We start from the raw sequence: 18,367 nt of genomic DNA, 5'->3' as shown, positions 1-18,367 counted from the left end.
TATCAATATTGTATCCTTTATCCTGCCCTTTGAGATAAATCAACAAAATATTTTTTTTAAAGTTAGGTCAACGGAAAGAGGAAAAAGACATGTAATAAATACACAAGTTAACTTTAAAAAGGATTTTCATTCTTAACTACACTATGATTTAAGCCAACTAAATTAGACTCAACTCAAATATACCATGCCGACATCTGACCTCACAATTCATGCATCATTGTTTCAAACAAAATAATATGACTGAAGCTTTAGGGAAGTATTTTTCTGCTATACTGCAAAAACGCTGAAAAATATATGTGTATGCTTTGGTACAAATGGTCAATTTTGGCAGGTTTCTTAATGTAAACAGAGCTCAATTTAAACAGGTTTCACTGTAATAACCAAATAAGAAAACAGTGATGTTTATTTTTCAACAAATCAAAAGTCTACAATTTAAAGCAATTCACGAACAACAATTTTCTTTTATTAATGCATTACCTCACACAGTAAAATCCTGGTGTATTTCCTCTCTCCAGAATTATGAATCATATTCTGAATCCACAAACATGTTTTCACATTCCTAGCTTCGTTTTATCGAAGTTTTTTTACTGTCGGCGAACTAATTTGCATATCAAAAACATTTTATTAAATAAACTGTAAATGAACCATTTAATATTACATACTACACCAGGTATACCTTAATAATATTAGAAATGTCTATATAATGCTTAGTCATAAAGTCTATCAAAATACAACAAATCTTATTTGTTTAAAAAATCTAAATGACAGTTTGGTGATCTGTGCAACCCAGCTAAGATTTGTACAAAAAAGTTTTATACTGTGGAATTTCAGAAAAATTTAAAGGAAAATTAAGTATTGTATTATCAGTCAGGCCATGACTTAAACCATTCTTAATATCTTAATAATAAATGTATTTTGATAGTTGTAACTTCTTATTTACATTAAAAACATAATTTTTTACTCCCACAATTATTTTATTTTTATTGCTTCAATTAAAGTTTAATAAATGATATCCACACTTCAACACCCTCCAAAAAATTTGTTTATCAACTTATTTTTCATAAGCATAAATCGTCACAGATTTGTTAACACCTAACTGGAGATCCCAGTCATATCATAACTTATTTTTATTTTTATTTTTATTGCTTCAATTAAAGTTTAATAAATGATATCCACACTTCAACACCCTCCAAAAAATTTGTTTATCAACTTATTTTCATAAACATAAATCGTCACAGATGTGTTAACACCTAACTGGAGATCCCAGTCATATAATAACTCGCCTTGAGTTTTTGGTTCAATTCCTGTGAGGCTCAAACCAAAGACTTAAGAAATAATTGATGCAAGCTATACTTTATCGTAGTTTTAACATAGGTAAGCATTATATTCGTGACTATTTTTGCCCTAGTGATAGCGAGGGCTTAAATAACATGAATAAAGAAGGCAAAAATGCATTTTTATGTCTGTCCCAAGTCAGAAGCCTCCAGCCTATGTTGGTCTTGTATGTTTTTTTTTTTTTTGATAAGTTCATTTGTATATTTCAAAGTTTAGAGTGAGGTCAATCTTATCATTTGACTTTAATTGAAATAACCTGTAACCATGCAATTACAGACCTTTAAAGGCATATGAGGAGGAAAGTATATACAATGTAATAATAAGATTACAGACGTAATACCCTTAACAATTATATCATACTCCAGATTTGTTAAAGGTATTTTCCATAGGAAATTCTGTGTTGTTCCAATATTTTAAACCTCCCACTAATACGACTTCTACTTCCTGTCAGATAATGACCTCTCAGCTCCTGTCAAAAATAATAGCCTCTTAGCTCCTGTCAAAATATGTTGGAGAGATCAATACAATACTTTGAGAAACCTTTATTTTATTCTAAAATCAGCTGCTGGAAAATAATTGAAAAGGAGTGTAAAAAGAGAAAGGTGAATATTCAGTTGGTATCAGCAAACTTCAAAAACTCAAGTTTGAAAAACATAAAAAACCAGATGCTCTCCAGGGTGCAGCTTGATACGACTGCAGAGGTCAAACCCTGAACATTTGGGGCAAGTATGGACACAACATTCAAGCTTGATACAGCTCTGAATTTGGATTGTGATTAAATAGTTGACACAGAATAGGTTTCTGACACAGAATGAATGTTGTCTAAGAACTTTAAAAAAAAATGGACATTTACCTATTATGGTCCAATATCCAAAATCTAAATACATGGTTAGATTCAGCATATCAAAGAACCCCATATATTCAATTTTTGTTGAAATCAAACAAAATTTCTTTAAGACTCCGATTTGGACCAACTAGCAAACTGGGTCCATAATAAAAAATCTAAGTACATTATTAGATTCACATTATCAAAGAACCCCAAGAATTCAATTTTTGTTAATATCAAACTAAGTTTAATTTTGGACCCTTTGAACCATAATGTAGACCAATTTGAAAACGGGACCAAACATTAAAAATCTAAATACATAGTAAGATTCGGCATATCAAAGAACCCCAATAAATCAATTTTTGATTAAATCAAACAAAGTTTAATTTTGGACCCTTTTGGCCTCTAATTCCTAAACTGCTGGGACCAATACACCCAAATTCGATCCCGACCTTCCTTTTGTGGTCATAAAACTTGGGTTTGAATTTCATAGATTTCTTTTAACTTATACTAAAGTAATTGTGCGAATACCAAGAAAAATACTTAGGTGTGCCCCTTTTCGATCCCTTTTTCCTAAACTGTTGGGACCAAAACCCCCAAAATCAAGCTCAACCTTCCTTTAGTGGTGATAAACCTTGTATTTAATTTTTATTGATTTCTATATACTTATACTAAAGTTATTATCTGAAAATCTTCCGTTTTCGGACGTCGCTGATGATGAAGCAAACATCGTGATACCAATATACGACCAATTTTTTTTATTTTTGCAGTCGTATAAAAATTGCATCCTGCATCAATAGGAACTGGTATTCATAATGGAATAACAGTCTATATAACAGATCAAGCAAATGGGTTTCAATTCAGCATCCACAGGACTTATATTTATAAAATTCAGAAAAAAATAAAATCATTTTTATATTGAATATTTTAATGAAAAATGTATCATAAAAAAATGTATGTATAAAATGCAGAATAACACATTTTCAATATACTGTAAAATATCAGAACAAACTATTTAACCATATACTTATCGTTAGAGCACTTCGCAATAGTCATGAACCCTACAGAGGTCCTTAAGTAATTATGTCTTATTCGTTCAGTGGTACCGGTAAGTGAGAAGTAAAGTGCTAATTAAAAAATATCACATTATATGACAAAAAGATCAAGTGATCTCAAGTGATCTTAAGAGTAGAAACTGAAACTGAACAATCAGATGGGCTTTGAATGTATATCTCTTACATCATAGACAGCAATCATCACCCGGATGTTCAGTTTCAACGGACTGATAAAAAAAATTAAAATAAACCATTTATATCCTAAAAGAAGGACAGATGATATTGATAACTATTATGTCACTAGATTTGAATTTAAGAATATATGAACTAATATGTTTTTCACTTGTATATAACCTTGATGAAAACAATAAATAAAGGATTGGATCAATTGTCCTTGAATTTCCTGTTTATGTACCTTTGAAAATTTTGGCAAAATGTCTAGAGCTAATTTTAAAATATTTTACTCATCGCTATTCTTAAAAGCATTAACTAAAATGAGATTCAGCGTGTTATGGAACGAGACTCTAAAAACATGAGAAAACAGAGAACTTTTTGCTATTTAGTTCAACCTGAAAAAAACCAAATTCTTATTATACAGCTTCCTGTTGGGGTCAATTGTAAATATGTCTTAGGAAAGTCAATGTACACATTACTATCGGATGTCAATGTTATCAGGAATGAACTGAGGAGGAAAAAAGTTTAGAAAGCAAACATTTCGAAATTTTTATAGTTTATGAACTAATTAAAGACAAATCGCAGTAAAAATAAATAGGGAATGTCCCAATTGCAAATACATAATTAAAGGACATAACTTAATAAAGGTAAAAGTAATGCTACCCTTATTGGTACATGATCTTATGTTTACGGTCATAACATATTTTCGAGGCAGACTAAAACTAGAGAATGGAAACGAAAAATTCAGCTTTTTTTAACTTTTAACTCCAGAAGGGTAAAAGATATGCCACACAAATTCAAGCTTGATCTGGGTTTGTAGTAATCAGCTTTTTGTGTTAGTTTCATAAAATTTTGTTGAGGCAGACTAAAGTTAGAGTATGGAAACCAATTTCTGGATGTAGGGACGTAAAGACAAACAAGGGTCAACCTTAATGTCCATTTCGCTATCTCAGGGACATAATTATTCTTTAAAAGCTTAATATTTAATAAGAACTTTTGAACATGTATAGTTTTTTTTAAGATTTATTTAAATGATGCTAGCATATTTTATTATACATGTATCCACAGTGCATACAAATTGTAGTTTTGGGTAAAATGGTCATGTTTGTTCCTGATATCACATTGACATCTGCACTGATAAGGCTTAGCATACTATTTATCAAGACTTCACATAAAGTATATATATTCATTCATTCTTATATATATACGAACATGAAATAAGGAATTAGAAGTAGGACCAATTTCAATCTAAGGTAATGTGATATGTAAGCCCCAAACTTCATTATTTTAAATGCTTCCAGCAACTGTCAAGATGAAGAGCAGCGATAAAATTGCTGTTCCATTGCTCATCTGTTGGTTTTGCAGATAAATTTTTTACTTAATTGACTTCAAACTAGAGACTCTCAAGAGCCTGTGTAGCTCACCTTGGTCTATGTGCATATTAAACAAGTACACAGATGGATTCATGACAAAATTGTGTTTTTGTGATGGTGATGTGTTTGTAGATCTTACTTTACTGAACATTCTTGCTATTTACAATTTTCTCTATTTATAATAAACTTGGCCCTTTCGTTACAGAGGAAAATAATTTGTAAAAATTTACAAAAATTTACCAAATTTATGAAAATTGTTAAAAATTGACTATAAAGGGCAATAACTCCTTAAGGGATCAGCTGACCATTTTGGTCATGTAACTTATTTGATGATCTTACTTTGCTAGACGCAAGACGCCAAGTGATGAGAAAAGCTCACTTGGCCCAGAAGCTGAATTAATTTGCTTTTAAGATATCTATTGCAAAAAAAAACAATTTGTGTCATACATTATTCAGTATTTAAGATAGTTTTTCAACCAACCGCTAAAGAATATTCTAAATTTCTCTCTATAAAAGTACTTTTGAGCACCAATGACCTCTAGAACTAGTTCAAAGTGAGATTTAACCTATAAATATCTATTATCAGAAAATATATAATAAAATGCAAGCTAAACAATGTTCCACTTGATCACTTTCAAAACAAATTTATGGAAACCTTTATTTTATCTGCAGACATTTAAGATTTTACAATTAAATTTGAATAGAAAAATCACTCCCTGATTTTTTCACATATAAAATCTTAATATAGTGACGACAACACAAAAACTTTAATATTTTTCTAACGGTAACAATACCCCATTATGACACTCATTATATTCTTTACATATCTTTTTTAAGATACAAAATGTATAGAAAACAGACTTGTTTATGCGAACTTCTCAACACAAGATCAACTGACTTATTCATTTCCAACAAAACTGATAGACAGTTGACCAGACTGACCAAAGGGACACTCATTATATTGCATTTTTGCAAAATAAATTGTATTGCAAACAAACTTGCTTATGCAAAATTCAAAAAAAATCAAAGCATGCACTTTTATCAGTAGATGTATCATTAGGTGCAAACATCTTTTTACCATTTAAAAGACATTTATCATATATAGTTATTTCAAAAACAAATTAATACATTCTTCAGGAGTACTTAAATAGTAAATTGTCTTCAGAAATTGAATAATTATTTCAATCCTTTTACTTTCTTCTCAGGGGAAGTAATAAATGATGAAATGCAGCCACATCTAGTTTAAGTACGTTATGCTTAAAAAAAAAGTGACATACTGGGGAAGCATCCTGTTGGCCTTTTGCTCTGAAACAAGATACAATGTAGTCCACATTCTTTTATTTAGTGGAAGGATCACTGTTATTAAATTTCATATCAACGAGTACCTTCTTTATGTTGAAGAAAATAACATATCTTTAAAAGACTTTGTCAAAGTGTTATTGCACGGACACACTCTTAGTACCACTTTTTGCTACTTAAACATCTACAACTCAACAAAGATAGTTTTAGCAAAAATCGTGATAAATCAATCTAGACCTTCATATAGTCACAGGAAAAAACATATCCAACATGTCAAGATTGAAAAAAAGTTTTCAAGCTATTGAACAGACACTATTTTACAGCCTCCCACCCACCGCTGTATTCATAACCAAACTAATAACTGACTTCCTTTGTAAATCTGATAAAAAAAACTGTTTGAATCATAGCTTTCAAAAATCTTAAAACTTCTTTCATCAGCATAAATATGAGCATTTTTGTTCATTTAAGACTTAAAATTTCACATAACTGAGGAAGAATGGAAACAATTCTAGCCACAAATCAATACCAATCCTTGACCAAATGACACATCTCCCTACTTCCAAAAAGTATTGATACTGCATAAAACATGTTCAATTTGGGGGATTCAAATATTGACAAATATTTTAATACAAATTATCTCATTATTCATTTACAACCATTACACACTTTTAATTCTATTTTTTGGGGGAATGGGGGAAGGCTCATGTTCAGTCATTGAGTGGGTGAGGGGGGATTAGGATATGTTGGGAAATTTAGAAATAATCATTAAAACAAACCATGATTAATACTATAAATTTTGATTCACTTAAAACACATTTACCAATTTTTGACCATTCTCACTGGACTTTGGTCTCTTTGGTAGTGAGCACTTTTTGTACTGACATGAATAGTCATTGATATGGTTATATTTATAAATTTACTCTTTACAATTTTTGAATTTTTTGAAATACTAAGGCTTTTCTACTTCAGGTATAGATTACCTTAGCTGTATTTGACAAAACTTTAGGAATTTTGGTCCTCAATGCTCTTCAACTTCGTACTTTATTTGGCCTTTTTAACTTTTTTGGATTCGAGCGTCACTGATGAGTCTTTTGTAGACGAAACGCGCGTCTGGCGTATATACTAAATTTCATCTGGTATCTATGATGAGTTTATCTTATACATTTGATAAGATGCAATTCATAAATTCAATGTAAAAATGACCTGTTTTATTTCAAAAGATTGAACTATTTTGCTTTCAACTGCATTTTGATATGGTGCAATCTTAGAGATTTAATTATTTGGTTACATCTATCATTCACTATCATCACTATAATTCGTCTGGAAAGTTTAAACCTTTTGTTTGAACATTTTAAGTAAAATTGACACTCACAGTATAAATCTATTTATTGTTACAAAAATTCAAGAAGATATAGTTCAATGACCTTTACAATGCAATGAAATGGTAACCAATCAAAGAACGATCACTCTTGTATTTTTCTCAATTTTTGTTTTACATTATTTTCATTTTGTTCACCAAAAAAAAAAATATACGAAAATATTGTTGTATTCAATGTTTCTCAACCATCGTATGTGACGTAATTTTTAATGCCTTTTCACCGTCGTATGTGACGTCATTTTCAGAATTTACTGCGTTGAGGCCTGGACTGAGTCGGGTGTGTCTATTCTGTGTTGGTCATTCATTATGTATTTGTGTTTGTTTTATTTAATGAGTTAATACTTCAGTTCCATTATGTATATCTGTTATATTCATTTGATAAAATTTACTGTTTGCAATAGCATTAATTTTTTCTAAATAATTAGGATGTTCTTATTCCAAGCATACAAACTTAGCCGTATTTGACACAACCTTTTTCAACTTTTGATCTTCAGTGCTGTACAACTTTGTACTTTTTTCGCTTTCGATCTTTTATATCTGGGCGTCACTGGTGAGTCTTGTGTGGACGAGGCGCGTTTTTGGCGTATTAAATTTTAAACCTGATGCTTTTTGTTATTCATTAATCATGTGTTTCTTTGTCTAATACGTTTTCCTATTTATTTGTATTGTAGTCCTGTAATATTATGTTGTCATTTCTATGTTATATTTAACATTGCCATTAAAGTGCGAGGTTTTGCATGCCACAAAACCGGGTTCAACCCACCATTTTTTCCTTTAAAAATGTCATGTACCAAGTCAGGAATATGGCCATTGTTATATTATAGTTCGTTTCTGTATGTGTTACAGTTAAACGTTGCGTCGTTTGTTTTCTCTTATTTTTGCGTGTAAATTAACATTACGATAAGACGTGTCACGGTACTTGTCTATCCCAAATTCATGTATTTTATTTTGATGTTATATTTGTTATTTTCGTGGGATTTTGTCTGATGCTAGGTCCGTTTCTGTGTATGTTAGTTACATTGTAGTGTTGTGTCGTTGTTCTTCTATTATATTTATGCGTTTCCGTCAGTTTTAGTTTGTTACCCCGATTTTGTTTTTTGTCCATGGATTTATGAGTTTGAACAGCGGTATACTACTGTTGCCTTTATTTCTCAAGAAACCATGCAATACTATTGTTCTTTTTTTTTTTAAATTTAGTAACTTAACCTGCTTATTATGTGAATCATTCAAAATGACTTTGAGAATGACTGCGTTTGTGAAAATCGAGCTTAGGTGATCCAAAAAGGAGCATTACATTTTAGTCAACACAATGTATAACGTTTAAGAGAGCTATCAGATGACCTTGACCTATGACCTAGTTAGAAAAAAAAGTTTAGGTCAAACTTGGATGCACATGAGTTGGAAATCTATTTTCAATATGTATTGCAATATCATTTAACATTTTCCATCATTTGTTTTCAGGATGGAAATCATTTAATTTAAACACAGGTTTAAAATATAGAAACATTCATTAGGAATTTGAAATAACTTACTTATACATTTATACTAGTTGTTCTGTCTAGTATTACAAATATTGCCATTAGGACTAATTACATTCATCATCATTTATATGCTTACTGTAGTTTTCTGTAGATCTATTATGGTTTGAATTGTTTTCTTTCAATGGATTATATTCCTCGATAAGTCTGAAAGGTCATCATTCTCTTTATCACATCATATTAAAGCATTGTTCTCTTTACCATGCTTATTCAAATCGCGTTAATTTTCCTCATGTTCTATTATCTCACTATGTTGCTCTGTATGTTCGATTAGATTATTATGTTCTCCATGGTATTCCATACGGCCATGCCATGGCCGTATGGAATACCATGGAGAACATAATAATCTAATCAGACATACAGGGCATGCTCCTCATGATGTTCCATGAGACCATGCTCCTCTGATTGTTCTGCTGTAAAATCATGCTCATGAGGAGATTTTTCATCCTTAGTGTCAGAATCAGATAACATGGAATGTATAATGACTTCATATCTAGGCCAAGTCTTCATTCCCTGCAAAAATTAAACTCAAATAAAATATGAAATAAACAAATGACTGATTATTGTTTTCATTGATTGTTTGGATAATTGCAATGTAACCTTCCTATTTTAACATTCTAACAAATGTAATCTTTGCTGCATGATAATTGACAGTTTAAAAGGCATGAACATGATGAACACAACAGAACTAAAGCTTTTTCCTTGCAGCAATTACCAGTGTTCCATAGGTCTCTTCATGGTATTTTTTTTTTCAAAATCTACCTTTTTGCACAACTGAGTCTTCTAGCTAATCAAATTCACAGGAACTTATAAATATATTTGTGTGAAAATAAATATTTCAAAGTAATGTTTGGTTATGTTAAAAAATTAGCAGTGAAGAAAATTATTTTTTAAAAGATCAATTAAAAAATTATACTTTTTTATGAACTTCACATTAAATGTTTATATCCCTAAATGGTCTGTTTAAATGTATCTGGTAAATTAAATTAAATAAATTACACAAATGTGTCAATAGAACAGATGCCCCACTTGCACTATCATTTTCTATATTCAGTGGACCATTAAATTGGGGGTCAAAACTCAAGTTGGCATTAAAATTACATAGATAATATCATAGGTTAAATGTGAACTAAATTTCAAGTTGATTGGACTTCAACTTCATAAAACCTACCTTGACCAAAAACATTTACCTTAAGTGGGACAGAGAGGTGAGATAGCAGATGAACAGAAGGACGAACGAACAATCTGATACGCAAACCAAAAACCACGCTCCCAAGTGGGATATAAAAAAAGGTTTACTGCAAATCAAATGAATTCCTTCGCTAAGTGCAGCTGGATACGACCGCAGATGTCCAACCCTGAAAAGTTGCAGCCAAAATGGACACATCATTCGCGCTTGATACAGGTATTTTAAAGGGGCACTAGTTACGAGATGTATAAAAAAAATCTAATATTTTTTTTTTGGCTCAATCAATAATGAAATGCAATAGTGAAATAATAATTAGCTTTTAGCCGCAAGTATGGTTCTATTTTGTCAAAATAAGCTACAAAAAAAACCCATTGATTTTTAATCATTCACTTGCAAGTGAATAATTCGACTTCATTGAATCCGTAATCATGTTTTACTCTTAAGCATGGGATGGATAACACGTGAATTGTATGTGTAAAGTTATTTATAGGAAAATAATGTGAACATTGAAAGTGAAACAAAGGTAAATCATTTGATTGACTGATTCGATCCACAAGAAACCATTCTTTTACAGGTAAGAACGATGATTTATTTTTCATCTATAAAATGATATTACATAGACATGGAATATTCCAACAGCATGAGTTTGCCTAATCTATTTATATCTATGCTTATGTTTACATCGCATATTTGGTTATCGCATGACGTTAGAGGTCAACTTGATAATAAATAAGGTGGTGTCTTGACTAAAATAAACACGAAACAAACCTACGTATTTTCACGTTCGTGTCCTGTTAATTATTTATTCTAAACTTTTAATAGTTTGGATAAATGTTTTACATCGTTATAAATAAAATATAAGAATTTGAATCAAATCGGTGAACATGAATTTGGCAGCTAGTGCCCCTTACAAAACTTGACACATAATAAGATTCTGACACAAAATGACTGTAGTCAAAGAACTTAAAATTGGTTATATGATTTGAATTTCCATTAAATTTTGTGCTTTTGTGGAATACACTAACTAACTAACTAACTAACTATTTTTATTCAATATAAAATCCAGTACAAAAGGATCATCGCTGAAACACAAAAACACATATAAAAACATATACAAAACAAAACAGCAATAAAACATAACAGCCAACAATTTAGACACTTATAACAAGTAATAGACAAACCTCAAACTTCACACTTCAATATTATGCAATTATTCCCACTGATGAATGTCTAATCAAAATACATTTGTCTATATATTTAAGAAATCTGGTGAGAACATCAGTCTCCGAACAGTTCATTGAATATTTAAATTTATCTAAATTATCTAAATTACAAAAACATGGTACAATATTTACAATGTCATCATAAAACTTTTCCCTCTAGTCTTGATAGAGGTTGCATTCACATATAAAATGAAACTCATCTTCAATTTTGTTATCAATACAATGTTTACATATTCTTTTATCCAAAGGAGTATTATTAATCAATGTGTAAATTGTGGTTAGAAATTCTTAATTTACATAATTGTCTGATATATAAGTCTCAGGTTTATATTCCTTTTTTAACTTATAATATGTGCGTAGTTTGTTTTGCTTTTCACCTGACAAGCATGAGAAAAAATAACTTCCATATCTTTCTTGTAATATCTTTTTCTCTGCAGATATAAGTTTTCCTGCTGACATAGTTCCTTTATTATTCCAAACATGGTCAAAACGAATGAATCTTAGAAACTGAAAAATGTGTATATTGAAGGTACATGGAAAGGTACAATCAACATCTTCGATTGACTTATATGCTAATTTTGAAAAAATCAAAAAGGGTCTTTATACAAATATAGCCAGTATTTAAGAGACTGCAAACTAACAAATATAGAGATTGGATAACGACCAAGTTCTGCAATACTGGCAATATTAGAAGCATATTTAGTGGCACCAAGTACATATTTACAATATCGAATGTGAACCTTTTCAGGTGCAAAATTTTAAAAGGTTTTTTCTAAATCATCATTTGAACCTTGTGTTAATCTTTTGTCAAGGTTAAGAATGTACGGACCCCACAATTCACTTCCATAGAGAAGGACTGGTTTAACACAGGAGTCAAAAAGTTTTAAGAGCAAAGGTGCATTATTATGTGTACAATGAAATTTACGTTTAATCATGAAAATTACTTTAAGTGTTTTCTTACTAAGATCTTCAACTACAGTACTGAAAGAACCAGATGCTCTCATAACAATACCTAGGTATTTATACTTTTGAACACTTTTGATAAGATTTTGCTGAAAATAAAAATTACAGTCTTTCAATAATTTACCTGATTTGTTAAATACTATTATTTGAGTTTTTTCTAAATCCAATGATAATTGCCATTTTTGACAATAACGTTCCAATGAGTATAAACAATTTTGTAGCCCTTTTTTGGTTTTATTATTTATTTATTTTTAAAGAATTCATGAAAAGGAATATCATAACAATAAAACTGTTATCGCGATGTATGTAACCTTTTGGAGGTGATGAGGTATTAAATCAATCACAATTAATCACCAATTAAATCAATCAAATCATTTGCAATCTGTCGATATGACATCATCGGGATGATATCGGTAAAAGATTTAAGGTGACACAAAAAATATACATTAATTCATAAACATATGAAATTGACTGAAAGTTATTCGTCTGATATACCTTTTGTCTACTGATAATTACATAACACCATCATTATCAAATACTTATATAATAAAAAAACAATTAGTTCTGTTTTTTGTGTATATTTCAATTGATTATAGTAAGTACTGGTGAATAAAACAATATATCAAATCGCACATTCTAATGTAAGACTTCCGTTCTAACGCCTACATGCACTTAGAAATTAAACAAATATATACTGTGGACGTGTGAATAAAGAACAAATTAATATGCAATCTGTCATATTCAGTCTGATAAAATCAGCAAGACAAGGGCGTCTTTTAATTACTTGCTGAGCGATGAATTCATATAACTATTACAATCATCTTTTACCCATGGATTTCTAGATTTCAAGCATATGTTTCCACTGACAATGTTCTAAATATATATATCATGTGTTGTTGTAAGCATAAAACTAACAATCATCAAAAGAAAGTAAACCGATTTATTATCACTTAGAAGTAAAATTTCAAATAATTGTAATCTACATATTCGTGTTGGTTTCATAGTTCTACTGAAAACTACCCATCCTAGATGCTGCGTGAACATAAATCCAAGTTTTATGGGGATTACATACACTTTAAATATCTTCCATCTTGCAATTTAATTAAAACATTGACTTTCCACCCTTTTCACAAGTATTACCAATTCCAATCAAACAAACAAAAAGTGGTCCTGATGAAATAAAGAATGGCCAACCTAGATCATTAGTGTACAAGAAACTTCAAATTGTATCAGAAAGGCATGAACCGTATTTTGTTGAATATAGTTGTTATTCAAACAAAACATTTCTTAAACAGACATTATCTTTTTAGAGGGTTTCTGCTTAAAAAAAGAAGTTGTCAAACCAAGAGTTTGAATTGGTAAGGCTGAATGTATCATTAAACTTCGTTTCCGCCATATAGATGATGTTCTCTCACCAAATAAATAAAGTTTGGTTGAATGCATCTTTCCCATCGAATTTCAAATGACGAAAACAACTGATACAGTTTATTCTTCCTACTATTTTGACTTTACATATAGAATTTTACAACAATGGTCGTTTGAAAAAAAAATCAAAGATTTCAGCCTTCGAATTGGGAACTTTCTATTTCTGTGTTGCAACATTCATGCAGCGCCTGAACATAAAGACTATATTTGCCAGGTTATAAAATATTCCATAGCTTGCATTTCTAGCAAGATTTCTTTTTAGATGGTGTCTGCTAACAAAAAAGCTGTCAAACCAAGGGTTTGAATTGGTTAGGCTGAAATAATCTTTTGAAAATTTTAAAGACGCCATCACGAGTTGGTTAAAATATCTGTTTCACAGACGACGACTGAAACACTCCAATTGATGCAACTACAATCCCGTCTTCTTTTCCTCGAATATTGCCTACAAAATTATACTTATCACTGGGTTGTAAGAACCATTTACAAATTCGCTACTGCGTCATGATTAATAAATGCATACAACGTATGAACCAATTGTAAAGGAATAACATGACGACGGGTTTCAAATGTTGGATTAGGATCTGCTTAATCTGCCAAAGCACCCGAGATTAGCCTCGGGTTATGATGGTGTTCGTTACGCTCAGTTTTTCGTTTTATTTAATGAGGTTTGTATATAGTTGTCTTTTTGGCGTTTTTAGTTTTTAGCAATGACATGGTCAATTTGTTTTCGACTTACGAGTTTGTTAGTCACTGTAGTATCTTTTTCACACAAATCTGTTTTAATATTTAGATTAAGATACCAATCTTGTAATAACTAAACACTTTCAGACCTAGGTAACAACTGCTGCTAAAATGATAATAAATTATTTGTATATTTAATGTTAATTGTTTTCTTTATCACTCTATCGTTAATCAACAAATAAATCAGCTTTTATAAATAGTCATTTTCTGATACATTCAAAAACATTATAAATAATATTTGATATTAAAAGAATGTGTTTAAAATCATTTTAACTTGTAATTTTAGGACCACTTAATGCCATCAAGTTTATTGTTGATCCTTAGCAAACGTCATTCTACCTCACTGGTTCAAAGCTGATGATCGTAACTACATTCACGGTCATTCCAAGATGTCGCATAAAAAATTAGGTCAGTATCTGCAGTATTGTCTGTTAAAGTGTTTATATATCATTTTCCTGACAAAGCATACATTGTTACGATGTAAATTTATCAAAGATTGCCGTACGGTTGCCTATAACTGCTTACACCCTATCCACTTCATTTGAACTTTGGTGGAAAGTTGTATCCTCTTCCACCTGATCCTCCTCCTCCCTCATCTTCATCATTGTCGTCGTCTTCCTCCTCATAATCATCATCATCTTAATCAACGTAATCAAAATCTACATCTTAATCTTGTATCATTCAAGTATATTCATAATAAGCAAAAACCTTGAAGTAAGCCAATATCCGTCAATCAAAGGCAATACGATAGTCACTTAGGCACTCATCCGTTAAGGAATCGTCTGCTAATTTTTGGGGAAAGAAAAAGTAGTTAGATGATGACATTCTGGTCATATTTACCATGCCAGATTTTTTCTTTCGATTATTGCTTACGTGATATATAAAAGATATGTTTACCGACTGGCAGGATTTAAATAAAAACTTGATACTAGATATATCATCATGCAAATTCAACCTATGTTTCTTGGAATTAATTCAGTAGTTTCAGAGGAGAGAAAGCCTCTGAGGAGAAAGCTTATGAATAAAGACAAACTATGACGTTCACAGCGGGATGTAAAAAGCTCGCAATGCTTCTAATAAGCAAACAACCTACAACTTTCAAAATATAGAAGGGCATACACAACAAGCACGGAGACACATTGTACTGCGTCCACGCAATACGAGAAACAAGCCCAGCAATCAAGATGAGGGTAGAAAATTAATACCGTATCGCCCACTCTTCAAATGATTTAGTGACCACTATCCTGGATCACATTTTTTTTAAATCATTAACTTTTTCATAATGATTTGAATCGGTGATATATAATGTTGTTGTTCGTTAACTATATCGAGAACATGTACAATTACAGGATCTTGTTGCTTAATATGCAATGCCCAGAACATAGCAGAACATAAAACCGGGATTGTTAATGCCAATTAAATAACGGTACGAGTCTTTTAACACTGCTTGTAAACAAAAAAGCATAAATCATCAATCGTATTTTTGTAGAACTAAAACATTTACCCATTTACTGGTCATAGTATTTTCTTTAAATCAATGTATATTATTCTGTTTGCAAGTCTTGTTTTTTCTTTAGTTTTTGGCTATGAATACGACAATGCATAGATACATAACACGTTTGCATGTTACTCTCATATTTGTCTGAATTTTTAAAAAAGATATATGCATGACAGAAACTCAAAACATTGTTGTTCTTAATAAAATGAGGATTTGTAATCTTTGAGATTTATTAGTTTTAACTTTTTTCTGTCCGCAGATTTATAAATACAAAACATGAAATACAAAAACAAATGTTAACAAGGCATCAGGTATAGAAGATAAAAAGTGGCGCTACAAAGAAGAAAAATCTTTGATATCATACTTAGAGAAGTTTAGACAACAGGAAATGGTGTACTGCGGACAGAAAGAATAATTACTTGTCTGAACTTTCATTCTTCAAAGTGCAAATTTCTCTTGTTTGCACAGTTTTTGTGAAAATGTAAAATGATATGTTTTGTTTATTCTAAGTGTTAAACATTAGTGTTTTGCAACCTTGGTTGTCAATTAAAATTGTCTATCATCTTATATCCTTATTTTCAAATTCTGGAAATCTTAAGTTAATTTTGTTTCATCTGACCGATCTTTGAACCGTACCATATACCCTTTTGCTGTGATGAAAAATGTTTTAACAAACGAGGTACGGCCAGTTTCTGAGGTATTTGATTACAAAGGTTGTTACAAATCTTTCAAAAAGTTAAATCTCGCTGGTATTTGAATTTTAAAGCGCATTATATATATATATATATTTCGTTTATTTTACACAATTTTACATATTTAAACAAAATTGAAATGTTAGTGCTAAATGATGCTGTTAAAGAAAGAATTTTAAAGTAAAATTGCAAATATTACACAAATTCTGTCACAACTTTTTGCAGCGAAGGACATCTCTAACCAAAAAAGGCATTTTTCTTGTCGATGTCTTTAATAGCTGACTAAGCGGTACAGGATTTTCTCATTGTTGAATGTCGTACGGTTGCCTATAACTGTTTACACCCTATCAACTTCATTTGAACTTTGGTGGAAAGTTGTATCCTCTTCCTCCTCGCCCCCCCCTCCTCCCTCATCGTCTTTATTGTCGTCATCTTCCTCCTCATAATCATCATCATCTTAATCAACGTAATCAAAATCTACATCTTAATCTTGTATCATTCAATGTGAACTAAAGGAATTCGCTTATTAGTATTAGTATTTGATAGGTATTTTATATTTATACGGAAAATGTTGATTTTTAATCATCATTTACTTTTAGTGTTTTAGTGATATTTTGAAGTATTCGTGTTGAAATTAAAAGTAAATTGTCTTGTGTACAAAAACACAAATATTTTATTTTACAGTCAAAATTTTTAGGATGAGCACAAAATTCACAATAATTATAAGTGTTATTTTTTAAAAACAAAAAAAATATGTTGTTCATCCAAATATAATTTGATAAGTTATTTGGATGATTTTAAAGTAAATAAAAAAGAAATGGTAATATGATAATAATGATAAAAAAAGTAGGTGCAATGACACATTGTTTATAACTATGGACCATTCACTGGATATTTACTGATTGATTGGTGCTTAACGCAACTTTCAATAATACAAAATTTGGTGACTATGTTGAACTAATCTATACCATCGAACTAGAGATAAAGGATACTACAGATACAGTTAAGTCTGCCTCTTATCTTGACTTACATCTAGAAATTGACAATGCAAGTCAGTTGAAAACAAAACTTTACGACAAAAGAGATGACTTCAGCTTCCAAATTGTGAACTTTCCATTTGTGTGTAGCAACATTCCAGCAGCGCCTGCATACGAAGTATATATCTCCCAATTGATACGATATTACCGGGCTTGTATTTCTTGTCATGATTTCCTTGATAGAGAATTGCTGCTCACAAGGAAGCTATTAAACCAAGAGTTCCAAATGGTAAAGTTGAAATCATCCCTTCGTAAATTTTAAGGACGCCATCACGAGTTGGTTGACCGTTATAGAATCACCGTTTCACAGATGATATCGGATATGTTCCTTATGTCGTAACTACAATACCCTACCCTTTTCACGAATGTTACCTACCGAATTAGACATATTTCTGGGTTTGTACTCACATGAGCAACACGACGAGTGTCACATGTGGAACATGATCATCAACCCTTCCGGAGCCCCAGAGATCACCCCCAGTTGTTGATGGGGTTCATATTGCTTAATTAGTCTTTAGTTTTCTATGTTGTGCCTTCTTTACTATTATTTGTCGGTTTGTCGTTTTATGTTTTAGCCGTGGCGTTGTCAGTTTATTTTCAATGTATGAGTTTGAATCTAGT

At 30.9% G+C, this 18,367-nt stretch overlaps 1 long non-coding RNA gene across 1 annotated transcript in view; it reads right to left on the bottom strand.

The window, feature by feature from the left end:
- LOC139514356 (uncharacterized) overlaps positions 1-592 on the bottom strand; it is a 30,777-nt gene extending 30,185 nt beyond the window's left edge. Inside the window, exon 1 of the long non-coding RNA XR_011662603.1 lies at positions 478-592. This is a non-coding gene — a long non-coding RNA (uncharacterized lncRNA). The remainder of the gene's footprint in view (positions 1-477) is intronic.
- Positions 593-18,367: the final 17,775 nt, after the last annotated feature.

The sequence above is a fragment of the Mytilus edulis genome, chromosome 3 (genome assembly GCF_963676685.1).
Source record: "Mytilus edulis chromosome 3, xbMytEdul2.2, whole genome shotgun sequence".
Lineage (NCBI taxonomy): Eukaryota > Metazoa > Mollusca > Bivalvia > Mytilida > Mytilidae > Mytilus > Mytilus edulis.
Note: the sequence above shows the minus strand (reverse complement) of the source record. Positions and strands in the feature narration are given on the sequence as shown.